Source organism: Symphalangus syndactylus, chromosome 4 (assembly GCF_028878055.3).
Source record: "Symphalangus syndactylus isolate Jambi chromosome 4, NHGRI_mSymSyn1-v2.1_pri, whole genome shotgun sequence".
NCBI lineage: Eukaryota > Metazoa > Chordata > Mammalia > Primates > Hylobatidae > Symphalangus > Symphalangus syndactylus.
The window spans coordinates 80,188,759-80,203,684 of NC_072426.2; the positions used below are offsets into that span (position 1 = coordinate 80,188,759).

A 14,926-nucleotide genomic window follows, 5' to 3' on the forward strand; every position below is an offset into this window, starting at 1 on the left:
TTGGGGCTAAGGCTGTGTCTGGTGTGGACCAGCACACACCACAGCCACGCAGCAGTGCCCCCACTCACGCCATCTGCACACAGACACAGATGAGCCATGAAGGTGGCATGAAACCCCACGCCTGTGTCCCCCGGCTTTCTTGCCATTCCCTGGTTGCCGGCATGAGTCCATCTTGCGGCCCAGCTGTTTCCTCTATGACCGGAAATCTCCTTCCTCCCTTCAGAGTTTTGCTCGAACCTGGCTTTCCCAGGGTGGCTGCCTTCATCACTCCCTCCTGGCACCTCTCCCTCCTTCCAGAGTCATTAGGCTCATTGCTGTCTATTTTCAGGTTGTGTCTGCACTCCCAGAGTCTGGGCCATGCCTGGCGTGCATGGCAGTGGGTGAGATTCTGATCTGACATCTCTCCCCAGGTCAACTTTCCACTTTCCAATGGTTCTGCCTGAGTCCATCTCTCAGGTGGGGGTGAGGGTGAGCAGCACCTTGCAGAGTCCCTCACATGGCTCCAGAGGTCACAGCAAGGGGGAGGAGCCATGAGGCCTGGGTCCACACCCTGGACTGGCCACCTCTTGGTTATCAGCACCAGCAGGACTCTTGACCCCTCCAAGCCTCGCTGACACACTGGTGATGATTTGCATGCCTGCCCTGGGCCCACTTGTGTCTAGACACCCCTCACCAGGTGAGCAGCTCATCACCCACACGGGGCCTTGCCCCAGAGTACCACCCATGCAGTGTTTGGTGGGGAAGGAGGAGCACAGGTCCCGCCCAGGAGGCAGGATTCTGGGACTGAGCCTGCCTCTGCCGCCCAGGGGCCTCTCCTCCACACCTCGGTCCCATCTGGCCTGCAGGCGGGTTCCACCAAGCGACATTCTCCCTCCTAGGAGGGTGGGGATGTTCTCGGACTCCGTAGTCCCCTGCAATTCCTCCGGGCCTCCCCAGGGGGTAGTGACTGCACACAGCGATGGGCAATGACAGGGTCCAGGGTCCCGTCAGCAGTGCCCTCCCCATTCGAAAGCAGGCCTGGGACTCACATTCTCCAGAGCCAGCCCTGGCCCTGCATTAGACTGCGCTGACCATTTTCACATGTGCTGTATAATGTCTGGTTGAGGCCAAGGGTTCTCCCCTGGGCTCCCACAGGGGTGCATGGCTGTCCCCACTAGCCGGGGAAAGGTGTGCCCCCTAGGACTGACAGACACTCCTCACACCATCCAGGCAGCCAGTGCTCTGGCCGAGGCACACAGCTGCAGCCTGGAGAGGGCAGACAGGGTGAGGCAGGGGAGGGCAGCTGCCTGGGCCAGGACATGAGGGCCTCCAGTATTACAGTTATGGAGGCCCAGAAAACAACTAGGTTGGGCAGGTTTCCAGTGGGCATCTGGGGTGAACTCCTTCCCTACTCAGGATCTCAGGCGAAAGCTCTCTATACTAGGTGGCTCATAGCTATGGGGAGGGGTACCCTCATGGAGGTCTGCCTGCTGGAGCCCCCAGAACCCCGCGCCAGTCAACTCTTCATTGAAAGATAGGGAGGCACAGTTTCGTTGAAGTCAATTTTGCAGCCTGCATCATCTGAGTGGGTGGGTATGGAGTGTCTCATCTTGAGGTGAGGGATTCTGTGAGCAGGAGGATCCCATGGCTGGCCTGGCCCGTCAGGAGGCTGAGGTGAGGGGGCTGTGGAGGGTGAAGTCGCCCCTCCTAACATGGCAGCAAGAGGGTGATGTCCAGCCTCGGTCACCACTTCCCCTGCCCCATGCCACCTGCCCTCCTCTTTCATGGCCAACCCAGTGCCCCGCCTCCCTCAGGGCCATCTGCCACTCTGCGCTTGATGCCAGAGGACAAGTGCATTTCCTTGGGGCAAAGCTGCAGGCCACACCAGGAGGCTGGCCCCGTGGGAGAAGGAGAGCAGCTCAGTTTTGGTGGGCTGAGGGGCACCACCAGCAGGGAGACTCAGAGACCCTAGCAGGCTTAGGTGAGCTGCTGAGCTGCAGGCTTGCTGGATGGATGCCCCACAGGCCAGCCCCCAGGAACGGGACTGCCTCTGTCTTCTCTTTGTGCCACCCACACCCACCATCCACCCACTCAGCACAGCCTCTCCATGCCTGGTGGGCTCTCCTGGCAGCTCATGTGCTGCCACCTGGACTGGCCCTCCTGGCAAGCTGGAAGAGCTCACTGGGCACATGGGCCTCCTGACCACCAAGCCCGGGAAGGACAGCTGGGGGCCAGAGTGGAGAGAAGGCTGCAGCAGGGGCTGATGTGCAGGCCCCAGACTCCCCGGCCAGTGCTCCCCACCCTACACTGCCTTCACTGGCCTGGGGCTGGCCCTGGTCTCTGGTTCCCCCATTTCTGGCCCATCCAGCCTGAGCCCAGGGTTGACAACATGACCATCAGTCAGTCCTTCCCTGGACAAACAGACAAAGCTCCTCTGTGTGACATGCCAGCACAACACTTGGTCCCAAGGCTGGCAGCCAGGAGCACAGAGAAGAACCCGCAGACACTCACAGTGACCCCAGGAAGACAGACATCCATGCAAGGTGATGGTGCTGTGGGATGCAGGAGCAGGCTGGACCTGAGGTTGCATTCTGAGCCCCCCAGGGACCGGCTGAGGGCCTGCAGGCACAGTGGGTAGCCTCTTGCCTGGGGGTAGTAGCAGCACCCCCTGGGACTTGCAGCTGGGCCCTGCCCAGACTCCCCCAGGGCTGTGCAGCAGCCATCCACACTTGCAGCCTTCTGCAGAAGACTGGAGTGCCAGCATCCAAGGGCTGAGCAGTGCAGGGGCCTGACTCCAACTCCTCTGCCTCAGAGGGAGGCTAGCTGTGGGGTCAGTTGACACTCTGGAGTCCCCATGGAATCAGGCTAGACTTCCGCTGCAACTGCACCTCTGTCCAGCCTCCTCCCCTCCCTGCATGGTGCTTGTCATTCCCACACAGCTGTCTCCTGACAGCATACCCTCTCTAAACCCCTTCTATCAGAATCCCCAGCCCAGGCACTAAGTCATAGCCCTCACAGGCAGGAACGAGATGAGAGGACACAGAACAAGCACTCAGAAGCCAGGTGCAACCGCTGCACGTTCAGGGGCTCAATAGGCCAGAGGAAGGGGGCATCCTCACCTCCAGGGGGTGGAGGTGCTCCCCACTGGGGCCATCCAGCTTAGCCCCAAGGTGGGAGTGTGCATTCAGGAGGCACACAGGCAGGGGAAACCACTCACAAAGGCAGGAAGGGGGATGGCCAGCTCAGGAGCTGGATGGAGGGGCAGGGCGGGGACAGCAGGAAGGCTCAGGGAGATGAAGGGAGGCACCAGAGAAACACACCACCTGCTTTCTAACATGCTCCCTAGAGCACGGGAGTGACCTGGCCTCAACCTCTGCCTCCGCCCCTCTCTGCAGACCCCAGAGGCTCATTGGCAAAATCGGTGTAATGATGCTGGCATCGAAAAGAGGCACATTAAGTCACATGTCAGTGAAACGCCCAGCAGAGCCCTTGGACAGTAGGCTGGTCAGGGGCCCTCCCAGGACCTGGGTGTGAATGCACACACCCAGAATGAATGTGTACACCCAGAGCCCCCAGGCACATGACTGTACACCACACCCAGGCCTGGGCACCAGCAGGGTGGGCCAAGGGCACCGGCCTCCCCACACCTGCTGCTCCTTCCTCTCCACTCTGCAACCTGGGCCCTGCCTGGCACTGGTGCTGTCCTGGAGATCCCCTCCTGTGTCTTCCCCTGACAGCGTCCCCAGTCACCTCACATAAGACAGCTCTGCACTCGGTGCACCTCCAGATGCATCTGGCGTCCTGCCCAGGGCTGAGAACACCGTGCTGCCCTGGAGTCCAACCCTGGGTGCTATGGCAGGCCAGAGAGCCACTGTGGAACCCCGGTCCCCACAGGCAGGGCCAGGTGGCTCCCCAGACCCAGACCCCACAGAGAAGCTAGGGTCCGCCCCCCTCTCAGGACCCCAGCAAGCAGTCTCCCGTGCCCATAGGAGGCCTGGCCATTGTCCCGCCCCCTCCCACCTTTCCCACTGCAGGAGTCAAGGAAGGCACCTGGGCATGGACTTCTCCTGTACAACTGGGCTCTCCAGACGTCAGCAAGCAGCAGGGCATGTAGCCCTCCACGGCCATGATCCACAGCGCACAGCATTCTATTTTTATCATTTAACCCCAAACTTTCTATTCCATTGTTTCTTTGACCCATCATTCAAACATGCATTTCAATTTTCTGTTTTCTAAATATACGACTCTTGTAGAGTTATCTATTTTGTTATCACTTTCTCTCTTAATTGCACTGTAGTTGGAACACTTGGCCCAAATGGCAGCTTCTTTGACATTTGTGCGGGCATCTGCAAGCCAGCACTGACTGCGCAGCCTGTGTGCACCCACCAGGCTTGGTGGGTGCCTGGTGACCGCAGCTGTGGGTCTCCCCTCCAGGCCCCACCCATGTGGGAGCACCCTCCCCCTCGGCCCCACCCCCTCTTGGAAGTGGTTCTGGCTGCCATGGCCTTTCCATGAAGAACAGCTGGGACCTCTGGCCACACCTGCCAGCACAGTTTACTATCAGCCCTCTCCACCACCACCACTCCCCACAGGGCAGTTGATCTGGCCCAGCTACCTGCAGGCCACCTCACAGCAGGTCCAACTCACTCCAGCTTGGTCAAGGTGAGCCCGGCTCCCAGAGACACCCAGGCCAGAGGAGGGAGGGGCAAGGGGCATAGAAGGCCCTGTCTCCGTAGCAGGGCCGAGCAGGAAGGGCCCTGCCTGCAATGGACAGTGTGGGCAGGACTTGGGCTCTCCCAGGTGCCACCAATGCTCACCTGGCCTGGCCTGGCCTGTGGGGGACCCCACTCCTCATCCAGCCACCCACTGCTAACAGCAATAATAAAATGAATAATTGATGCAGCCCCCTGCCTGCTCTGAGTAATTAACTCATGAAAGCATCAGGGCATCCCCAGAACTCCCAACCTCATCCAAGCCCCATCCTCCCTGCTGGTCCACTCACCCTGCCTCCGGCCCACCCTTCCTCCCCCAGCTCTGAGGGCAGAGGCTTGGGTCCTAGCAACTGGAGCCAACCCTCCTCTCCTCAGCCAGCAAAGCCGGGGCTGCCCAGCTCTCACCCAGAGCCTGGCTCGGGGCTGCACATTACCTTCATCCAGACCACAGCCCTGGGAGAAGCAGGACCCAGAGGGCATGCTCAGACCACCGGCCAGAAAAAGCTGGGCACAGAACTAGCCTGCAGAGAAGTCCAGGCAGGAGAAATCTGGACCTTGGAGTTTGCGTCTGTACAGAGACAAAATGCAAATCCTCACCGTGGGAAGTACCTGGTGCTGTGGCTGGGCATGTCTCCCCAGGCCCCAAGGAGGAGGCCTGCCCCAATGCCCCAGCTGTGGCTGGGGTCCAGGACACACCCGGATACACTCAAGGCTGCCTGACATTCACATTCGGCGGGTCTGGGTACCAGAGACCTGGAGACCACCATGGGCAGAGAGAGTGGGGGAGGGTCCACCAGATTTGGGCAGCCTTGGTGGGGGTGGGGAAACAAGCTCTGCTGATAAACCATCAGAACGCGCCCCCTCTCCTCTCCCAGCTCCCGCCAGCCTCCTCCACTGAAGCTACTCTTTGTTAACAGCGTTGCCATGGCAACCAGATCCAGGGAGAACTCTCTCTTCAAGGTAGAGTCTGAGGGTGACACTTGGAGAAACAGAAGTGGTGATGACAACAAACAGGGTGCTGGCCTCCCAGCCCCATCCCCCAGGATTCCTTCCTGGTCCAGGACCCCAGACACCATCCCCCCAGACTGTCCCAGAGCTCTCAGGTCTGCTTCCCTCTCCTCTCCTCTCCCTGGCGTGGGCGCAGCAACGTGGCCCAGGCCAGGCACCTCTGCCCCACCATGCACGGTGGCTCAGGCACTTCCATGCACCTCCCATGGATGTTCGCTGAATCTGCCAGCATAGCCACTGTCTTGTGGCTGGGCTCCAACAGGCCTGGTGCAGACTGAACCCCAGGGGATCATAGACAAGTACCCCCAGGGCGGCTGCTGCAGAGCAGCCCCGGGCCCCCTGCACAGCAGGAAAGTTCAGGAAGGCACCCGAGGAAGGCTGGGAGCCTCCTGGGAGGAGGGAGTCCCAGCAAAGGCCATGCCCTGAGTAGGGGAAGAGACTGCTGGGTAAGGAGGCCACTGCAAATGTCCTGGCCAGGGGATGGCGGCCTGGCCCACAGAGGTGGCAGTGAGCAGGGAGAGGCAGAAGGGGCAGAAGAGAGGTCTGGAGTGGGGTGTGCCAGACTGGCTGACAACTCCAGGCAAAGGGAAGCTGGCAGAGGGTGTGAGGGAGAGCCAGCTGCCTACCTGCTCAGATGGGGAACCTGGGGCAGGCAAGGTTCAGGGGCATGATGATGTGCATCATCATCTGGGAGGTGTCCAGCAGGCTCATACGCTGACAGAACCCAGAGGACAGGTGGGGGCTGATGGGAGCTGGAACCGGATCAGCACAGAGGAGGGAACAGATGCTGTGGCTGGGTAGAGGGTTTGAGCCCAGGTCCTGAGGAACAGGGAATTTGAGTGTCCCAGGACAGAAGGAGGAGAACCAGGGGCCGGCCGAGCCCAGGAAATGGGTGTCTGGGAACAAGGCAGTAGACGTCCACGGCCTCTCAAGAAGACATCCCTGGACTGAAGGAGGTGTGTGCAGATTGGCGTGGGTGGGAGTGAGTGGGAAGTGAGGATTCAGAGTGAGCAGAGAACATGTCTTCAAAGTCAGCCCGCACAGGCGACCAGGGTGGGGACGGCTGAGCAAGTTTCATTGTTTTTAAAAAAGGAAAAGCACCTGTCAACCGGACAGCCACATCTTTGCATCCCACATATGAAGTGCCCGCCCTGAGCTGTTCTGTCCAGAGTCCCAGCCCAGGCCTCTCTTCTTCGAGCTGGTGCTGGCCTCTGCTCCCTGAATTCACAAAGAACCCCACAGCCAGCTCACAAGAGACAAGCAGGTCTTGGAGCCCCTGCTGGCTGCCCTGGGCAGCACAGGCCCGCAGCTCAGCCCCTACCCCAGCCCGGGCAGTGCCCAGGGCAGGGCGGGCAACCACAGGTGGGGAGAAGCTTCCCAGAACAGGATCACTGGGTGTCGTCCTGAGCCGTGCCCAAAAGCACCCATGTGCTTCCTGGGAGGCGCTGCAGCACAGCCAGGACAACCTGACTACTCTCCCTGCCTGGCTTCCCTCTCCATGGTCCACCGGGCAGGGGCGGGCACAGCAGCAGTCACACCCCCACCCTGTCCATCACAGCACAGGCCCCACTTGAGTCCTCACACCTGTCCACTCCTGGCCGGTCACCCCTCACAGCCCTCTGTCATGATGCCTGGAGCAGCCTCTACCAGCCTGTCCCAGTTGGTGAGCCCTGAGGCCAGAGCCCCTCTCCCACTCTGAGCAGGCCAGGACCCCAAGGGGCTTTTGGGCTTCCCTTCACACAGTGCCCGCCAAGCCACTGCTGGCCATACCAGCTGACCTTCCCAAATCCTGCTCCCAGGCTGCTAGCTGGGGAATTCCTGGTGTCCCAGCGCGCAGGGACATTCTGCATGGGTTCCTGGCAGCTCGCCACTCTGGGCCAGCCCAGAGCCCACTCACACACCCACAGCCCCAGGCTCTGTGCCCAGAAAGTGGCGACAGGGACACACCCAAAAAGTGGGCAATGAGCCCTCTCTGGACCCCTGCAGGTCAGGCTGAGAGCCATAGGGGAGGGCCTCTGACACCCCCAGCAGTCCACCAGTGGGTATCAGAGGCCCTCCTCTATGGCTGTCAGCCCACCAGTGCCACTTCAGTTCCCTCCCTCCGCACATCACACCCTTGCTAGGTAAACATTCATCCTCCCCAGCAGGGAGTGGGCAGGGGAGGGCAGAGGAGCTGGGAGGCAGGCTAGAGTGGGTGGGAGTTACAGGAGGCAGATTGCAAGCTCCAAGAGAAAAACAGCCAGAGTGCCGGGCCCAAACAGATGGCCTCAGGAGAAAAAGGGGGAAGGGGAGGGAGGGTCCGTCAAGGGGCAGCAGGGAGGGGTGGGGGAGATGCCTTGAGTCTCCTCCCCATCTGCTATCTGCTGTGCCCCCGGGACCTACCCCCAGCAGCCCAGCACCCCTCCCCTGGGGTGGGCCATGCAGAGAAGAGCATTCCTCCACCAGTGCCTCTCCTGAGGACAGTGGGGAGCCAAACCCCCTGCCCCCATCCCTGCCTTGGCACAGCACCTTCCTTCACTTGACCTATTTGACAAATATGGCTTCTGTGAAACCCACGGTTCTGTTGCCAAAAACCAAAGGCCAACCAAAGCTGTCCCATCCTGCCCCTGGCATCATTCTACAGGTGGGGACTGGCGTGCTCAGGGGCTCCTGGCCACACTGTGTCCCAGCGTCCACTCGCTCTCCTCCCTGGCTGGCCCCTCCCACTGCCGGGGGCCACTGTGTGCGTGGCTCTCCCCACCACAGCCACTGTCCAGCACAAATGCCATTTATCCCTCCTCCTCCTCCTCCCCTGCCTGCAGTTGCTAAGTTACACCAAAAAACCCCTCTGCTCTGTGTGAACTGTTCCATTTCCACGATTCGCCAGGTGGAAGGGAGCCATCCGGCTGGCAGCTCGAAGATGCCTCCCAGAGAAAAACAAACTCGCTGGCTGGCCTTTGGGCCAAGGCACACCTGGGATACCTGCTTGGTTCACAAACCCAGGGGCATGTGCAGGAGGATACAGCTTCTCCACTTCACCAGAGAGCCTGGGGGATCCACACAGCTCATGCCCTTCTCAGGAGCAGGGCCTGTGGGCCTGCTGCACTCGCCTTGCTGGGTCACTACCACCCACAGCCCTAAGGACACACACTGGCTGGAGGGGCAGAGAACCCACTCACGTGTCCCTGGCCACCCAGCCAAGGTCCTCCATGTCCCCCTGCTCCGGATCTCCCCTTCCTGGGCTGGGGTCCTGAGGTTCCAAAGCAAAGTGTCACTGGACATCAGGGTGGAAATGTCCTTAGAGGTCATCAAAACCGTGTCAGTCTACAGATGGGGAAACTGAGTCTCAGAGGCCTGCAGCCTGCCCGTGGTTCACGAATCAAGACCTGTAGCCTCTCGGCTGGAGGCCCTCTAGAGCCCCTTAGAGTCCAGGGCACCGAGGTGGACAGGCTGGGCTGGCAAGACTGCATCCGGAGGGGGCAGGAGAACCCTGGGGGGGCAGAGGGAACCAAGGCCTCTGGGAGGCTCCCCTGCACCCAGCCTGACTCCTGTGTTTCAGGATCCTGCGGCCGACGGCCATCGGGGCCCTTCCTGCGCAGGACAGTGGGAGAAGAGTGGTAATAGTGAGGAGGGTGAACCAGGGAGAAGCTCACTGCTCTGAGCAGGGAGGGAGGGAGCCCCGGCCACCACCAGGTCTCTGCCCCCAGGTGGCTCCCAAGAGGCAGCCGCCTCTCTGTAAATATCCACCAGGTCCAGCACCCAGAGGCAGCCAGAAATGCAGGGCACAGGAACCTGCCAGCGCGTCCCTCCACACACAGCAGGGGACTCCCGCCCCCACCTCTCACTCACCGACCCTCAGACCAGAACCAGCTGCACCTGCCCCGTCCCTGGGGCCGGCAAGGCCTGGGGCAAAGAGAGCGTGGTCCTTCAAATGACCCTTGCCCAGCAGGGAGAGGGAGACACCTGGCATGTCCCTGGCCTTCTCCCCCAAATGCAGAGCTCAAGCCCCAATTCCTCGCCAAACAGCAAGGGCGTGAGATACCACGGCGGGGCCCAGAATGCAGAAGAGCAAATGGAAACTTCCAACTGCGCAGCCCTGAGCTCCTCCGATTCCCCAGCCCCCACACCCACGCCAGGCCCCGGGCAGCGAACCTGCCCGCAGTGCCCACGCCCGCCCGCCGCGTGCGCTCCTGCCACGCCCGGTCCGGCCCGCCCGGTGCCCTGCAGGGGCGGAGGGTGCAGGGGGTCCTGGCGCCGTCCAGCTCGGGGCGGAGTTCTCAGCAACTCCGCAAGCCGGGATCCCGGCCGCCCTCCCCGCGCGCGTCCCCCGCCCCGCGCCTGGAACCCGCGCCCCGGCCCCACGACGGCCGCGCCAGGCGGGACCCCGGGCCCGCGCACGCCCCGCCCTGCCCGCTCCGGCGACCGGAGGGCACGGCCCCAGGCGCGGGCGGGGGCCCCGAGGGACTGAGGGTCTGCGGCCGCTGCCTACCTCGGTCCGGGCCAGCGTCGCTCCCGCGCCGCCCTCGCGCCACAGTCGGGCCCCGAGCAGCGCGCGGCCGGCGCCGGCGGCGGCTCATGCTCGGCGCCCGGGCCCGCGGCACCCGCCCACCCGCGGCCGCCCCCGCGCTGCGCCAGCTGCGGGCAGAGCAGCTCCCTCCGCAGCCGGCGCCGGGGAGCGCGAGCGAGCGAGCGAGCGCGGAGCGAGCGCCGAGCGGGCACGGAGCGGGCGCGAGAGCGCGAGGAGCGGGGAGCGGGCGGGCGGGCGCGGGAAGCGGAGGGAGGAGGGTGCGGGGCAAAGGTGCAGGGGGAGGTAGGGCGCGGGACGGGGCTCGGGCAGAGGGCACTTGGACAGGGCGGGCGCCGGGAGAGGGCGGCCAGGCTTTCATTTAAAAAGGATAAGGCATCACGCCTGTAATCCCAGCACGTTGGGAGGCCGAGGCGGGCGGATCACGAGGTCAGGAGATCGAGACCATCCTGGCTAACACGGTGAAACCCCGTCTCTACTAAAAATACCAAAAAAAAAATTAGCCGGGCGTGGTGGCGGGCGCCTGTAGTCCCAGCTACTCGAGAGGCTGAGGGAGGAGAATGGCGTGAACTCGGGAGGCGGAGCTTGCAGTAAGCCGAGATCGCGCCACTGCACTCCAGCCTGAGCGACAGAGTGAGACTCCGTCGCAAAAAAAAAAAAAAAAAAAAAAAAAAAAAAAAAAAAAAAAAAAAAAAAAAGAATAAAAGGATAAGGCAACAGACAAGCTAGGAGGCGATAAGGCCACCGCATTTAAAAGGCCCTCTGGGGACTCCCGCAGAGCTGGCAAAATTTTTGTCAGTGGAATCAGACGGTGAAAGCCCTTCTGTGGGCAAGTCCTGGCCCCTTGGGTTATTCCCCTTAACCATTGCAATCGCTCTGTAAGGTCGGTGGTGGATTTGTTCCCGTTGGACAGGTTAGTAAACTGATGCACAGGGGGTGTGGTTACCCTGCAGGGTCTCAGAGCCGGTAAGTGACAGAGCAAGGCTCCAAAGCCACCTTGAGAGATTTCAGAACCACTAAAGCAGGACACAGGTCTTCTGGCGTCCACTGGAACTTCCTGTCGCTCTGAAGGGTCACCTTCTCTTGAACGGACACCCTGTGGCCTGACCCCAGGGTGGCCTGGAGTGACTCTTGCAGGCAGTTAGACGAGGGCCAGTGAGAAACAGGTCTGGGGCCACGAAGCCCCCAGGTGGGTCTGTGTGAAAAAATGGGGAGGAGCCCTACAGCACCCCTTGAAGAGGCGAGGACCTTGCTTACTCACTTAGTCCTTGTGTCTTGAACACCTGTATGCCAGGTGTAAGATGGGGCACTGGGATTCGGCTGTGAATGTCCCTGTCTGGTTGGAGTTTGCATTCTTGTGGGAAGTAGGCAGTGAATAAAAACACACATAAATAGTTCATGTTTCAGATGCTGCAGATCCCAGAGAGAGGCCCAGCGGGGAGAGGGAGCCAGCGAAGAGAGGGGGAGGGGAGCTTGTAGGGTGGGGGATTCTTTTTTTTTTTTAAGGGGAGGTGTCACTGTGTGGCCCAGGCTGGAGTGCAGTGGCTATTCACAGGTGCAATCACTATGCTCTACAGCCTGGAACTTCCTGACTCTAGTGAGCCTCCTGCCTCAGCCTCCCAAGTAGCTAGAACTGTAGTTTCTCACCACCACCCTTCCCTGCTGGGTTGGGGATTTTATTTTGGGTGATCAGGGAAATCTTGGCTGAAAGGATCATATTTGAGCTAAGACCTAACTGAGGCAAGCTATGCTGAATCCGAGGAATGAACATTTTCAGCAAAGAGAACAGTACATGCAAAGGCCCTGAGGTGGAGGATGCCTTAGAAGGAGGCCAAGTGGAGATGAGTGAGTGTGGTAGAGAGGAACCTGCAGGAGCCGCCAGGTGGACCATATCGCGAAGAGCCTGGCCAGCCATCAGCCCTCTGTGGCTTTGACTCAGAGGGAGGTGGAGGATTTTGCACAAAGTAATATGATCTTACTATTTTTTACAAAAAATATTTTATTATGGAAGATTTTAAACACTTATAATAGTAACGACTAAAAAGGTATATACAATAAACTCAATGGCCCAACTTCAACAATTGTCAATACATGGCCAATTCTGTTTCATCTGTATGCCCACCTACCACTCCCCATATTATTTATTTGTTTACTCATTTTAAGTAAACTTTTACAGCTTTTTTATTTTTTTGAGACAGGGTCTCACTCTGTCCCCCAGCCTAGAGTGCAGTGTCACAATCATAGCTCATTGTAGCCTCGAACTCCTGGGTTCAAGCAATCCTCCTGCCTCAGCCTCCCAAGAATAATTTTTTGTAAGTATAACATACATAGACAAAAGTCATAAAGTTGTGCTCCATGAATTTTCAATAAGAATACACCCATTCAGTGAGAATATTAATAGCTCTCTGCACCTGGATTTTCACTGTAGAAAGGTTTTTAATGACAGATTCATTTTCTTTAATATATATAGGACCATGTAGATTATTTGCTTCTTCCTATGTAACTTTTGCAAATTGGGTTTTTTATGGATTTTGCCCATTTTCTCTAAATTTTCAGATTTTCTGACATCCTCATATTGTTGTTTATAACATCTTTTATATTATCCCGCAGATGTTTGTAGAATCTGTAGCTATGTCCCACTTGCATTCTGATATTGGGGACCTCTGTGTTTTTCACTCTCTTTTTTGGATCAGTCTTGTTAGGGTTTTGTCAATTTTATAATTTTTTTTAAAGAAACAACTTTTGACTTTGTTCAGCTTTCTCTGTTGTACTTTCTATTTCATGAATCTCTGCTCTTAGTTTCATTGTGTTTATAGCTCTCCTTTGGGGGAGTGTTAACTATCTTTCTATCCTTCCTTCCTTCTTCCTTTTTAGTTTCTGAAGTTGGGGAGTAGGTTCATTGGTTTTCAGCTTTCTTTCCTACTCTATGGACTTAAAGCTATATATCTGCTTGTTAAGCACTGCTTTACTCTGTCTCACAATTGGTGTTTTTTTCTCACTATCATTTTGCTCAAGAGACTTTTAAATTTCCATTTTGACTTCTCTTTTGGCCCATGACTTATTTGGGAGAACATTGCTTAGTTCCAAATATTAGGGGATTTTCTAGCTACCCTCCTGCTACTGGATTCCAATTTAATCACACATCAGGCAGAGATTTTCTGAAATCTGTTGATACATTCTTTATGGCCCAAAATGTGTTCTGTTTTGATAAATGCCCCATATGCCCTTGAAAAACAGTGAATATTCTGTATATTTCAGTTAAGTCAGATTGGTTAATCAAAGCCAAATCTTCTATATTGTTAATGAATTGGATCTCATATTCTATGAGTTCCTGAGAGAGGTGTCTGAAAATCTCCAGTATGGTCCCAAACTGGAAACAACCCAAAAGTGGCTGAATGCATAAACTAACTGTGGTATATCCATACAATGGATGACTACTCAGCAGTAAAAAGGAGCAAGCCATTATTCAATGCAGCAACTTCAATGACTCTCAGATGCGATGTGTTAAGTGAAATAAGTCAGACTTCAAATGATCCGTTGGACTTTTTTTTTCGAGACAGTCTCACACTATCTCCCAGGCTGGAGGGCAGTGGCACAATCTTGGCTCACTGCAACCTCTGCCTCCCTGGTTTAAGCGATTCTCCTGCCTCAGCCTCCCAAGTAGCTGGGATTACAGGCTCCCGCCACCACACCCGGCTAATTTTTTGTATATCTAGTAGAGACAGGGTTTCACTATCTTGACCAAGCTGGTCTTGAACTCCTGACCTCGTGATCCACCCGCCTCAGCCTCCCAAAGTGCTGGGATTACAAGCATGAGCCACCGCCCCCGGCCCATTGAACTTTTATATGACATTCTAGAAAAGGCAAAACTGTGGAGATTAGAGAACAGCTCAGTGGCTGCGAGGAACAAGTAGTAGGGGAAAGTGTTGGCTAGAGCATTGGGAAATGTTTAGGCACCATGAAGAGTGTCCTTGTATCTTGATTTGTAGTGGCGGTCACATGACTATGCATTTGTGAAGACTTAAAGTAGCTGCACAGCAACAAGAGTGAATTTTACTGTATGTAAATTGACAACTAATTTTTTTTTTGAGGTGGAGTCTTGCTCTATTGCCCAGGCTGGAGTGCAGTGGCGCAATCTTGGCTCACTGCAACCTCCGCCTCCTGGGTTCAAGCGATTCTCATGCCTCAACCTCCCTAGTAGCTGGGATTACAGGTGCGAGCCACCACACCCAGCTAATTTTTTGTATTTTTAGTAGAGATGGGGTTTCACCGTGTTGCCCAGGCTGGTCTCAAACTCCTGACCTCAAGTGATCCACCCACCTTGGCCTCCCAAAGTGCTGGGATTACAGGCGTGAGCCACCATGCCCAGCCAAAAAATAATTTTTAACCTCCAATATAATTAGGGGGCTTTTGTGAATACTTTCTCATCACTTTTCATTCAGGTGTTGCCTATGTGTTTTTGGTTTTCAACCTCCTTTTACCGCCTCTGTTTTTACCGGGCAGGCACTCTTCTGCAGGAGAGTGTTCTGGACACCGGATCCAGGGAAAGGGGGAGCTGGGAGGTGCATCTCCAAGGATGTCTGCACAGCAGGACGCAGCAGTACGTGGAGTGTTGCTTCCTTTGGGGCTTTGAGGTAGAGGAACTTCTGCAGGCTATGGAAGCTAAAACCTGTACATCAATGACACTTCAGACACCCACTGTTTACTGTGACACAGACATTGT

The 14,926-nt window shown here is 57.3% G+C and overlaps 1 protein-coding gene across 1 annotated transcript in view; it reads right to left on the reverse strand.

The window, feature by feature from the left end:
* The window catches only part of RASGEF1A (RasGEF domain family member 1A), a 70,430-nt gene extending 60,174 nt beyond the window's left edge, over positions 1 to 10,256 (reverse strand). Inside the window, exon 1 of the mRNA XM_055275237.2 lies at positions 10,168 to 10,256. The gene's annotated coding sequence lies outside the window, so the exon portion shown is untranslated. The remainder of the gene's footprint in view (positions 1 to 10,167) is intronic.
* Between the last annotated feature and the right edge of the window lie 4,670 nt (positions 10,257 to 14,926).